The 12,700-nt window shown below is 34.5% G+C and overlaps 1 long non-coding RNA gene across 5 annotated transcripts; it reads left to right on the top strand.

The window, feature by feature from the left end:
- Positions 1–5,796: 5,796 nt before the first annotated feature.
- LOC113331170 lies at positions 5,797–8,416 on the top strand. 5 transcript variants are annotated; one of them, XR_003350750.1, is made up of 6 exons: positions 5,797–5,976; positions 6,128–6,673; positions 6,746–6,846; positions 6,995–7,066; positions 7,877–7,922; positions 8,078–8,416. It is a non-coding gene; the product is annotated as an uncharacterized LOC113331170 (long non-coding RNA). The 5 variants fall into 5 exon arrangements; XR_003350752.1 differs by having other exon boundaries at positions 7,877–7,927; XR_003350749.1 differs by having other exon boundaries at positions 6,979–7,066.
- The last annotated feature ends 4,284 nt before the right edge of the window (positions 8,417–12,700 follow it).

Below are 12,700 nucleotides of genomic sequence, written 5' to 3'. Positions count from 1 at the left end.
TGATTTCTAACTTATCTTAGCTTGAATTTTAAGCAACCCTCAGTTTTGAAATCTATAAATAGAAATGCTTTTTCAACTGAGAAATTAAATCTCCAACACTTAGTGTCCTAGTTGATCTAGAAGTCGTCCTCTATGAACCTAGGTTTCCTCTGAGAAACATAATTAGCTTTACGACTAAAAGACTTCAGTTTGGGGATTCGTAAAGCCAGATCCGACTATCTTTTACCTTGATAGTTCGTGCATCCTGATTTTTTTTTTCTTATCGAGATTTGCATAGTCTCTTTCAGGCAAGATAAATATAAATCAAGAAGTTCCCTTCATCTCAGACTTTGTGATTTCTCAGGATAGATATCTGATATCTGATCTTAATTGATCTTTTGAAGATTTTTCTTAAGAGGTGGTTAAGAATCTAGGCTGCTCTTCGGTAGCCGTAAGTTTCGGATTTGTGAGATTTGTTAGATTGATAATGGCAAACAAATTTCCACACCTTAATATCTCAATCTAAACGAGAATCAAATAGGCTTATTTGTTAGAGGCAGATTGGCATCAAAAGTTTTTCACTATTGCTGAAGCAATACTATTAGGCTGTAAAGGATGTCAACTAAGGGAATCAAGTGTGTAGAACCTTGCGAGGTTGAAGAGACGTAAGGAGCGCGGTTGTAACTGAATTGCTTGGAGGGTTGATTCGGACTCATATAAATTCCAGTCCAAAGTCTGATAGTAGTCTAGTGTAAGTAGTTCGTTAATACAACTTGACGTTCAAATCTGGACGAGGTCCCAAGATTTTTCTGCTGTTGTTGTTTCCTCGTTAACAAAATTTCTGTTATCGTGTATTTTTCCTTTTTCACATTATATTTTTATCTTTATAATTGGATTTACGCAAGTTGTACATATTCAATCTAAGTAGATACGTCCATCTAATTGTGATCGATTACGAGACTTGTTCTTGTAGAATTCGAATCTTGAAAGATAGATAACAATTTTAATAACTTGGCAGAATTCCAATTGGATTATTTGGATACGACTAGATTGATCTTCGATATTGATTTTTGAGATCGTCCAAGTACTCTTTTTAACAATTAAGTTCACAGATTTATTGTCTTATATATAATGATTGAAAAGAGGTTGAGATTTAAACTCTATATACATATTTTCAAGGATCATTAAGTTGGTCTGCTTGATATTGTATTAGGTTTTGCCTATACAGGTTGTGGAACGAAAAAGTTGGTGGTGTACTTGGTACCCCCGCGTTTTTAGTTGTCACCTTCTTGACAATCTATGTCTATATTAGATCACGCAAGATATCTGTCGTATAGGTTGATATCGAAAAGATTATGGTGTACTTGGTACCTCATCATTTTAAAAAGCATTAAAAATGCCTTGAATTGTACGATTTTCCAATCACCCTTTTCAATATGAGGTAATCTCGTAGTTCTTGGTATGTGAAGATCTCATTTAGGATGAACCTAAATTTATGCTCGAAAGATAGATTTCTACACGCTGATAAAGCGTGTATATGGATTCTCGAGAAGAGAGATGTCGCGGTGGTACCCCCGGATCCCACGAGTGAATAGAAAATTGGATCTACATTGGATTTCAATTGAATTTCCCCATCTATCCTCCTAAGGATTCGAACATAAAGATTACACAATAATAATGTGCCTTGGATGTTCCATAATTTCGGGTTAGCTGTTGATGAGCATATTCAACTATTAATGTGGTTGACAGTCCTCAAAACCCATGCATAAATATGCAATTACATGACACTGTGGAATTCAGAGTTCTACTTGAAACGCATATATTTCGCATATCAGAAATCAAACATAGGTAATATGATGGAAATACGATGATTCTCATGGAAATACGCATACTATCTAAAGAACATTAAATGAAGTGTGTGATTGTTTTGTGCACTGATGTAGATCGGCCATGCTTTCATATTGACAACATATAAAAAATCACTTCACTAATTTTTTGAGAGTGTAAAAAATATGAAAACAAATACAGGACACTGTTGAATTCAGAGTTCTACTTGAAACGCATATATTTCGCATATCAGAAATCAAACACAGGTACTATGATGAAAATACAATGATTCTCATGGAAATACATGCTGTGTAATATTATATTATATGAAATGTAATATGATGGAAATACACTTATAATATGAAATGAAATATGATCGAAATACTCTTAAGTTTACTCGCCGTATAATCTCAGATAAAAAGATGCACATTGGACATTGGACAGTTCTATCACAATACATTTGAAAAGGTAATTCCACAAAATCTACAAGGGGTCCCTAACATGACAGTGCTGACAGAACCTAAAAGCTAATTTAGTTGACTCATGTAGTGATTAGGGCATAAAGCAACACTAAAGCCTTCCTCCTTATCGCCTACTAGTTCTCAATATGCTAAGAATATAACAAATGAGGTCCAAATTGGTCGGTAATCCTAGTGAATGGGACTTTCTAGTTGGTCTTTGGGAGTATTTTTCTTCATTCTTTTCTTTTCCGTATTATTCTCTAATGTTTGGCCAATCCAAGAAAAGAAATCAGGATACAGAATGACTTGTGCTGATAGAAGCAAAATAAATAAAAATACAACAAGTAAAGAAAAGTCTTACTGAAACCTTCAGTTTGGCTGGTATAATTTGGCCTCAGATTTGTGCTATATGATACTTCCAAGAAAGGCAAAGAACTCACTCATGCAACATGTGATACACAAACAGTAATGTTAACATACTCTTCAACTTGATTAATCGCTAAGACACAAACAATCTTCACTTCCACTACTTTCTAGTTACATGATTGTTAGATAAGTAAGAACCCTACGAAAACAGTTTTCCCCGGAATGAGAATCATGTAGCCCAACATCTCTCACGATGGATTTTGACATCATTACGAGTCAGTTCCCAACAAAGGAAAATAAAATCGGCTAAATGATGAATGTCTACATCATTACGATGGCTTTCTTGCATTCCATACTGGACCGGTGCAACCTCATAAATGTACTATTAAAATTTTGATACTTCCAAAAAACTTCCTTCAATGATCCATCTATTTACAAAAAGTGGCTTCAGTTCCCACGACACAACACAAAGGAAATTCGAAGACTGGTCAAATCCTACTAGAGATTTTACTGAACAATTAAATTTCTCAAGCAATCTATTATACGTAACTATCATTTTGTAACATATATCACTAGCACTACAAAAATATCAACTTTTAGCCACGGGCTTCTTACCACGGATTCACATTAGTCGTGGCTATTGATCGCATATTTCCACGACTTAGTCTAGGGCGTGGCAGTAGATCGTTCATTTGACACGTCTTGTAGAGTATTTGCTTCGGGATGAAAGTATATGCTGCGAACGTGTTTATAGAATTTTAGTCACGGCATAGTAGGTCGTGGTAACTGGTGGCTGGGCTTTTGCTATGTTAGAAGGAACTGCCATATCTTGCCGAATGAAAAGTGAAAACTCCGCCCACGATCTTAATTGGAAAAACCTAAGTAAACCTACCCACTTCGGCACTTCTCCTTCTTCTTCTCCTCTCAGCCCCCATTATCATCCTTCTCACAAATCGTATCAACCAACTTAACCCTAACTACTAATGACATATGAGTGCTGGTGAATGTGTTGGTTGTATGTGTGCTATGCACGTGTGAGGTGTAAGAGGGTTAGAGAGAATCCAGATGTGTATATAACTTGAGTCTGTCCTGTAATCTATCTATCTTATTTTATGTCAATATATTGATTAAATCGTCTCAGTAGAAATGTAGATTCTTATGAATCCAACATGGTATCAGTTATGAGAATTTCAATTCTCAGGGATATCGATCCTTTCCGCTGCTAAATCTTAAATTCTTTACCAATTTCTTCTGCTACTGCTGTTCTTCATCATCTTCAGTTAGGGTTTATGAAAGATTGATTTCAAGATTCAAGGAGTTTGTAAGAAGAGTTGCTACTGGTGATTTCTTAGTGCGAATTAGGGTTTGATCCTGATGCTTAACTGCAACGTCGTCAAATTGGATTAAGCGTGTATATTAGATCTAAAATTCAGTTTTAAGGTTTGAGCTCTTGGTTATTCAATTTCCTGTTGGTGTATGGATTGAAATCTCTTACCTCATCAACTACCATCTGAATCTCTGTTGGTAATCTCCATCTTAATCTTTAGATTACTTTAGATTTGATCTCATGTGTTCAATTTCTACATCACTATCTCAACAAAATTCAATTACGTCTGCAAATTCTGTTTTCATCATAACTTGGTATGATTTTGACCTAGTTCTTTTATCAAATCCTACTGGTACTGATTCCTGGATCTATTCAGTCTGAGCATGCCTATTTCTGCTACAATAGTTAGTTAGGAATAAGCTTAATGTTGTTCCATTGAATAGTGGGGAAAGATTCTTCTTAAATCCAGTAGAATGTTGGGGTATGTGTGTGTGTGTTGATTGTTTGCTGCATCATTGTATGCTTAATTTTGTTTCGGTTAGCTCCTCTTCTCAATGTTACTTTGGTACAGTCCTCATAGTAGTGGTGTGTGAGTGAGTTGGTTAGTGTGTGCAATGATGGAACTGAGGATGCTGTTTCGGGATTGAAATTGGTGAGATATATAAGTACAGATTGAAGTTCTCTTTGATGAGTCTGCATTCAATTGAGAATGTGGCCTGCAATCCTTTATCCATTATCTTTACTGCTGTTTTTCCCTTTTCATGTTAGTGCATAATAATGAGTACTTTCATAAGGTACTGTAATAAGTTCAGTTTTTTGGATTACTGAAATCAGTCGAAGTATTGGTTATTCATGAATAATTCAAGAGTGAAGATTGAGAATGAGACATCATACTTCAAATGCATACATACAAGTCATATGGAGCCAAGTCAGGTGTACTTCTTAATGTGGCAGAAGACTTCATATTCTTGGTTGTTGTTGGTGTTGGCTGCTTGCAGTCATTTTGGTCCTAATTCTGTTATTGTTACTTCTCTATGATCTGCATCAACATATCTTTTTAAAGTCACGAGGTCTCTAATACTTCAGCTTCCAAACTCTTACACCTGCATCAACTATTATGCACACTGGAAGGCGCAACAAAACTTCAATACCTGATATTGGAGTGTACAACATATGTTAGTTTCATTATGTAAACTGGAAGGCGCGACAAACTGATGACATGGGTGGTATTTTCTTTCTAGCTATATTCAAGAAGATTTCTTATATCCAGATTATGCAGCACCGTTGTCATCAACCTCTCTGTTCTCTGCATCTCTTCCTTGGGAGCACAAATTAGTCTTTCTACTGGATTTGCTGGTGAGTGTGTTGGTTGTGTAGTACTTATTTCTCCTACCATAATGCTTTAGTGCTATTACTACACCAACTGCCAGTACAACACCTACTGCGTGCTTATTCTACACCTACACCTACTACTTCCATTTGCATCAAGTTCTGCTGCTGCAATTCACAATACTCATATGTTTTCTTCCACACCAACTAGTCCTGTTATATAGCAACATTGCCTGCTTATCATGCTACCCCAAACTAGTCCTACTTTCAGCTAGCCCTATTGCAGTCTGGTTAATCCTGCTCCTACTTGCTGGTGAATGTGTTGGTTGTATGTGTGCAATCTCAGGTTGTCTTTCAGCCGACCTGAGATTGAGGGAGGGTAATGACATATGAGTGCTGGTGAATGTGTTGGTTGTATGTGTGCTATGCACGTGTGAGGTGTAAGAGGGTTAGAGAGAATCCAGATGCGTATATAACTTGAGCCTGTCCTGTAATCTATCTATCTTCTTTTATATCAGTATATTGATTAAATCGTCTCAGTAGAAATGTAGATTCTTATGAATCCAACAACTACAATTAAAATCAAATCAAAACTAAACCAATTGTTCTGAGTTTTCTTTCTTCTCTTCTTCTTCTTCTTCTTCAACGACAACATGGATAATGAGAAGATCGTGTTACAAACCCTAGGTACTGAAATATCTCAGAGTAAAGGATATCTCCTTCTCTGTTTGCTTCTCTCGAAAACCAATTTTATGTCTGGGTAATTCCATGTTTATTGTGATTTTGTAATTCAATTTTGAAATCTAATTTGTATTAGTTTAATTTTTATAATTTATAGATATGGGATTTTGTAATCGCTGGAATTGATGATTATATGGAGCAGAGGGGAAAGGGAAAAAAAAGAAGAAGAGAGAAGTTCAATAGAAGTGGTGGTGGTGGTTTTTCTTAACTTCATAAGAAAAGATGAACATCCCAAAACTTGGTAGGATGAGTTTTCTAGAAACACTACTGGCATGGGTTTTCATTTGTGTTATTCATGTACAATATGTATTGATGGGGTTTTATTATGATTTATGTTGATCTTGTTTGTTGTGTTTATTATGCAGTGTAATTAGATTCGAATCTACTGAGGTTATATATAGAATGTTTCTAGGGTAATGTATTCTTAAATGAATTTGTTTTTATCATTAATGTTCATTGTCGTATATTCGTGTAAAAGCATTTTAGAGCTCTTCTTATCAATGGGATTAAATCTCCACAGTGAGATAGAAGGACAATCACATTGGAATTTACTAAGAATGATTTTATTAAGCAAGGCAATGATTGGTGGGATAAGAACGATTTTACCAAGCAAGGCAATGATTGTAGGCATGAACTGTTTCAGGTTGGAAATGAGTTTCAAACATTTCATAACTCTTTGTGATATTGTTGATGCTTCCAACTTCTCATGCTGCAGGTTTTGGTCGAATCAGTGACTTAGTGAGTGAGTTTGGAAAATTGGTGGTTGATCCAAAAACCAATGAACTTCTGCAGTTCATGGAGAAACCCGAGACTTTTGTATGTACAAGCCCCTAAAATTAGCTGACTTTTTCGATCATATTTAAGTCACACGGTGTTTCATATTCAAGTGGTTGGTTCTGTTTCTCTTTATAACGTGTTTTAATGAGCAGACGTACTCACTCATTGCAGTATGAATTTGAATTAGATCATGTCCTGGAACACATACAATAATGTGGGTACCTAAATTGTGTTGCTCACTGAACTAGCAGGACCAGAGGTTAGTTATTCTGCCATCAATTTTCAGGTCCAGTTAGTAGCTTATTACTTCGGATAACTAGGTTATACATCATGTAATACTGGTCATCATATTAAGGCGATCATAATGGTTACTGTTACAATTTGAGATTGAAGTCATCAACATCGACATAATTGTATTGTTGTTAGATTTCAAACTCTAGTTCCTAGGTCTTAATCATGCAAACAGATTATTCTCATGTTCCCTAATATATCCAAGTTACAAGATGAGATTGTAAGGACAAGTTTTCTAGATCAATGAGACACAACAAAAATCAATGTTTATAAGGACATGGCTCATGTACTTTAGTGCATGTAGAACTTTAAAATTCTCTGTGTAGTTAGTTTTGACCTATGTTTATGTAAGAGATGATCATGATCATAAGATTGGTTGCTTTGGAATTGTATCATTTTTTAACTAGAGATGGTTCCCTAGTAAGTTGTATGCATATTTAAACGTAGAATGAATGTATTGTTTACATGTGCAAAACTGTATTGTACTTTGTAAAAGATATTTGATCATGCTTTGTACATCATCTGATGCCAATTGATTTACCTTGATTTCCTCATTATCGACGATCTTTTTGTAATGTCCCAATGTTTCACTTTTTCTTTTTTATTATTGTTTTGCGTTGCAAGTGTTTCATATCTCAGTCTTCAAGGAGAAACCAAAGAAATCTGATTGCTCTGGCATCGAGGATTTGATTATTATGCTTTAAATTTTATGGTTCTGATCTTAATGATCGGTGAATATGTTTATGTTTATCTTTAATCTTTATTTTCATATTTACAGCTAATCATGGACGTTTATCCACCTTTTTTGTTCAGTCTGCAACAAAGTAAGGTTATTTCTGCTTCTCAAGTTTCATTCCTAAACATCTTCACTTTGATGAACATAATACCTTTATTTCTTTTCGTAATGGTGTATCACTTTGAGTTTTGTAAAAAGCTTAGCTTACTATGGAATGACTAATGAGTCATGTTTATTTTACAGGCCATTCCCTACTGATTTACGAAGACTAAATGAAGATATCATGTCACCTCTTGCTGGGAAGACAAGTAGCTTTATACTTATGTGAAGTTATATTTCTTGGAACACATCAAAACTCCTAAGAAGGCCAATCTGCAAGTAAAGGAATGTCACATCATCCATCTGTTTTACTTGTTTTAGTTTTATTTTTTAACGTCCAACAATTGTTTGTTGGAATCTAGGTACTAGTCTTGAATTTTTGTTGTGTTTAGATTTTCTTTGTGTTGCTTCCAGTTGCTAGAATGTAATAAATTTTGACCCTGTAATTCTTTTTTGAATGAATAAACGTGTTGTTTGAATGGTAAAAAATATTAAGTACCAAATATTATAACTGAAATGCTCTTCTGTAACAACATAATGGTAGAAAATAGTTGAACTAGTAGCCACGTGCTGCCGTTAATATCCGTGGAAAATTACGACAAATGTGTGCATCCTAGTTCTTAATCAGTCACGGTGGAATCCGTGGCAAATGATTTTGTACCAATAGAGACGGAACCAAAACCGTGGCTGTCGTAGTGGCAAATAGTATTAGCCACTTGACTATTTGCTACGAGGAACCTGTCGTGGCAAATGATCTTTGCCACGGATATTTGATCAACTACCACGGTCTTTTGGTGTGACTAAAACTCAGTATTTTTGTAGTGTAGTTAATCTGGATTATCTGATGTTTACCTATTCATACACAAACATGCAAGTTAAAACATAAAACCCAACAGAATATCTGCTTCACTCTACAAAGTATCCAAATTCCAAAATCTATAAAATCTACGGAAAGAGTAAGTTGTTTAATCACACAAATAAAATCTAATTAGATGCGACTTGCATACCAATAAATGAAGCACTATAAACAACAACTCAAGATCCACACTACTAAAAGAAGCAAGAAATACACAAATAAAACCAGAGGAAAAGTAGCAGTTACCTTTTTTCCTGGAAATTTCTGACCATCTTTAACATAAAACTCTCGGATATCTACAACAACCTTCCCTTGCCAGTTTCTGACAGAAACCCTCTTACTCTTTGAGATCTTATCAAGACCAAATTCCAAACAAATTAATTAGTATTCACAAAATTGAACGAGAGTTAGTAACCGAGAGAAAAGGAGAGAGAGATGGACAAACCTCCCATACGACGATGTTGTCAGAATCATCAGGGGTAGGAGCTCTCTTAGGGTTTTTTCGATCGTCGATGAAATCACTGTCATCCTTTGTCTTCCTGTTTCTCCACATCTTCCTTGTGTTGGTGTTAATTTTGTGTTTAAGTTTATGTGATGATGATGATCTTATCGATCTCACTCTACGCTTATTCTTATTTCCGTCTGTCTATTTTCCCTCTCAAATGTTAGGATGTCGTCTCCTTTCTCGAAATTTCTTTACTGTTGTTATTTGACATGTTTAGTAGTTGCGACTTGTAAAGTTATCTATTTTTGGCGAAAGAATTTTAAAATATTTCTGGAAGCAAAAAGTTGAATTTCTGTGAAGTAAAAATATTTTACTTGACCGACTACTCTCTAGTATCCAAACATGCTATAAACTATAATTGATTATGGTACAGTGATATTAACTTTAACATCATGAGAGAGAAGGAACCTAGCCTGAGAGCAAGCAGTTTGGTAAGACTGGGACATGTCAAGTTAGATTTAGGGTCTTGTGGATCGGTTTTTAAACTAGGTCGAACTTGATTCAAATCGATAAAAACAACATGAAATCAGAGAAAAATCTAAAACCCAGAAACTCAAAAAGTAAAAAAATCGATTCAAAATGGTTGGTTTTGGTTTGACGCTACAAAGGAACCAAACCCTCACCCCACGTCAACAAAAAAAAAAAAAAAACAACAACAACAACAATAAGGGTTAGCACAAATATATAATATATATATATATAATTTTTAACCAACTTTCCATATAGATAAATATATATATATCCATTTTCTAAAATGATTTATGACTTCCATTTTCTTTACTCTTAGTGCTCCCAACATTAACAATTGATATCAACTTTCTTTGTGGTGAAAGTAAAAGGTGTTTGCCATGCATATCGAAAAAGAACTGGTATTCCTCGAACAATAAAATCACCACCATTTATTAAACACTCTCCAATTCCTAATTGTTGAAGAATTACTATTGGTACAGATTCAACGGTCTGGAACCCGTCACATCTGAGGATCAAGTTAGATAGACCACATGATAAACAATTGTTTTGGATTTCGACTTCATATTCGTTTACGCCTTGATATGCATTAACCTTTTGTTGTATGATACTTATATCGGATTTTGTACATTTTCCCATACCTCTTTTGATGAAGAAGAACAAAATGAAAATCGATACACACAAAGTATCGAACTTGACAGCCATTTTTGACGTTTTACCTTTGATGTGGAATAGCAATGGGATACATATATAAAGAGAGAGATGGATTAGATTTTTATTCAATGCACGTTAAATGCTATCAATACTTGGCTCGATCCTAGGAAGTTTTGTTTGAATTATAATAAATGCTGGAATATATGTTATAAATTAGAAAATCATAATAAAAATTAATAAATATATTTGTGATTTTTTATTGATTTTTTTTTTACAATAGTAAATAGTTATATGTTTGATTCAATTGGTTGTATTGATGCATTCATGGTTCGAAAATTCTGTTTTTCTCGCTTATATGAGAAGTGTTGGCCTTTTGAATTTTTGACGTGTAAGTTATAATGTTACCAACTTTTAATTTATTTTTTGGGTAATGAACTTACAGAAACTAAAGAAAAACAAAAAAGGAAGAAAAAAATGCTAATTAATTTACTCCATGAAAACAGTATAGTACAAATATATCGTAGCGTGATAGGATTCTTCCAACATCAGATATCATTACTTTAAGCATGTACTAAGATAAAATGAGTCGAAACCATGGAACATATAAGAATGGGATGCCATGGACTTCCAATGCGATTGAAAACTGCAATAAAAAGAAATTCTACAACGAATCACATTAATAATAATAAATTGTCAATAATGAGTTTCAGTGTTCGATTTTTCATTGTGTGCGCGAGAAATCGAAGAGAGTTTTTTTCGGATGTTTTATCCTGGGAACATCGTGACGGGGGAAGAGGTCATTGCACAAAACTTAGGGTAAAGACAAGAAATTCTTAATGAAGTAATCTGGTCGTGACTCAGCTGTCACTTTGTTTCTGTATTTAATCTGCATTTTGCAGAAGTGAAATCAACAATTCTTCCAACAAGATGATATAACTATCAGATCAAAAGTTTAAGGTAATAAACTAAAGTCGTTAAGTCTCGCAACAACGAAATTATCCCCTTATGGCTTACAAATTAGACGGGAAAAATGAACAATAAGTTTCGGAAATATTAGATAATCGTGGGTAAGAGAAAAGGAGTTTTTTTCTTCGAGCAGTGGTTGTTCTGATACTTAAATCACCCTCCTAATTCAATAATCCAAATTTTTCCTTGCTTCATTCTTCAATCTTTAGTTAAAAACCTATTATTAATTAATGTCATTAAAACTGATTGTAAACCATAGAGAGTTTGAGTTTGGCACCACCGATTAACATCCTTAGTAGCTCAGTGGTGGAGCAGTCGGTTGTTAACTGATTGGGTGTGGGTTTGAATCCTACTTGGGGATAATTTATTCATTCTGAATAAAAGAATTCAAAATGAAATGAAAGGGATCGCATTGCCCGTTAGGAGTAGGTAACCCATTCATGTGTTTATTTTGTTGCATTTTATCCTATTATATTTTGTTATGCATATTTGAGTTCTCTCGCTTTTGGAAAAGTGATCCTAGTCACGACGGGCTATTAGCTCAGTGATAGAGCATTTCTCTAATAATTGCATCTTTATGCATGGGTTTTGAGGACTATCAACCACATTAATAGTTAAATATGTTCATCAACAGCTAATCCGAAATTATGGAATATCTAAGGCACATTATCATTGTGTACTCTTTATGTTCGAATCGGAGTTTGAAATCAAACTTCTCCTTAGGACGATAAATGGGGAAATTCAATTGAAATACAATGTAGATCCAATTTTATATTCACTCGTGGGATCCGGGAGTACCACCGCGACATCTCTCTTCTCGAGAATCCATATACACACTTTATCAGCGTGTAGAAATCTATCTTTCGAGCATAAATTTAGGTTCATCCTAAATGAGATCTTCACATACCAAGAACTACGAGATTACCCCATATTGAAAAGGGTGATTGGCAAATCGTACAATTCAAGGCTTTTTTAATGCTTTTTAAAATGATGAGGTACCAAGTACACTATAATCTTTTCGATATAAACCTATACGATAGATATCTTGCGTGATCTAATATAGACATAGACTGTCAAGAAGGTGACAACTAAAAACGTCGGGGTACCAAGTACACCACCATCTTTTTCGTTCGACAACCTGTATAGGAAAAACCTAATACAATATCAAGCAGACCAACTTAATGATCCTTGACAATATGTATATAGAGTTTAAATCTCAACCTCTTTTCAATCATTATATATAAGACAATAAATCTGTGAACTTAATTGTTAAGAAGAATACTTAGACGATCTCAAAAATCAATATCCAAGATCAATC

This window comes from Papaver somniferum, unplaced genomic scaffold, assembly GCF_003573695.1.
Source record: "Papaver somniferum cultivar HN1 unplaced genomic scaffold, ASM357369v1 unplaced-scaffold_125, whole genome shotgun sequence".
NCBI lineage: Eukaryota > Viridiplantae > Streptophyta > Magnoliopsida > Ranunculales > Papaveraceae > Papaver > Papaver somniferum.
This window is presented reverse-complemented; position numbering and strand designations above follow the sequence as displayed.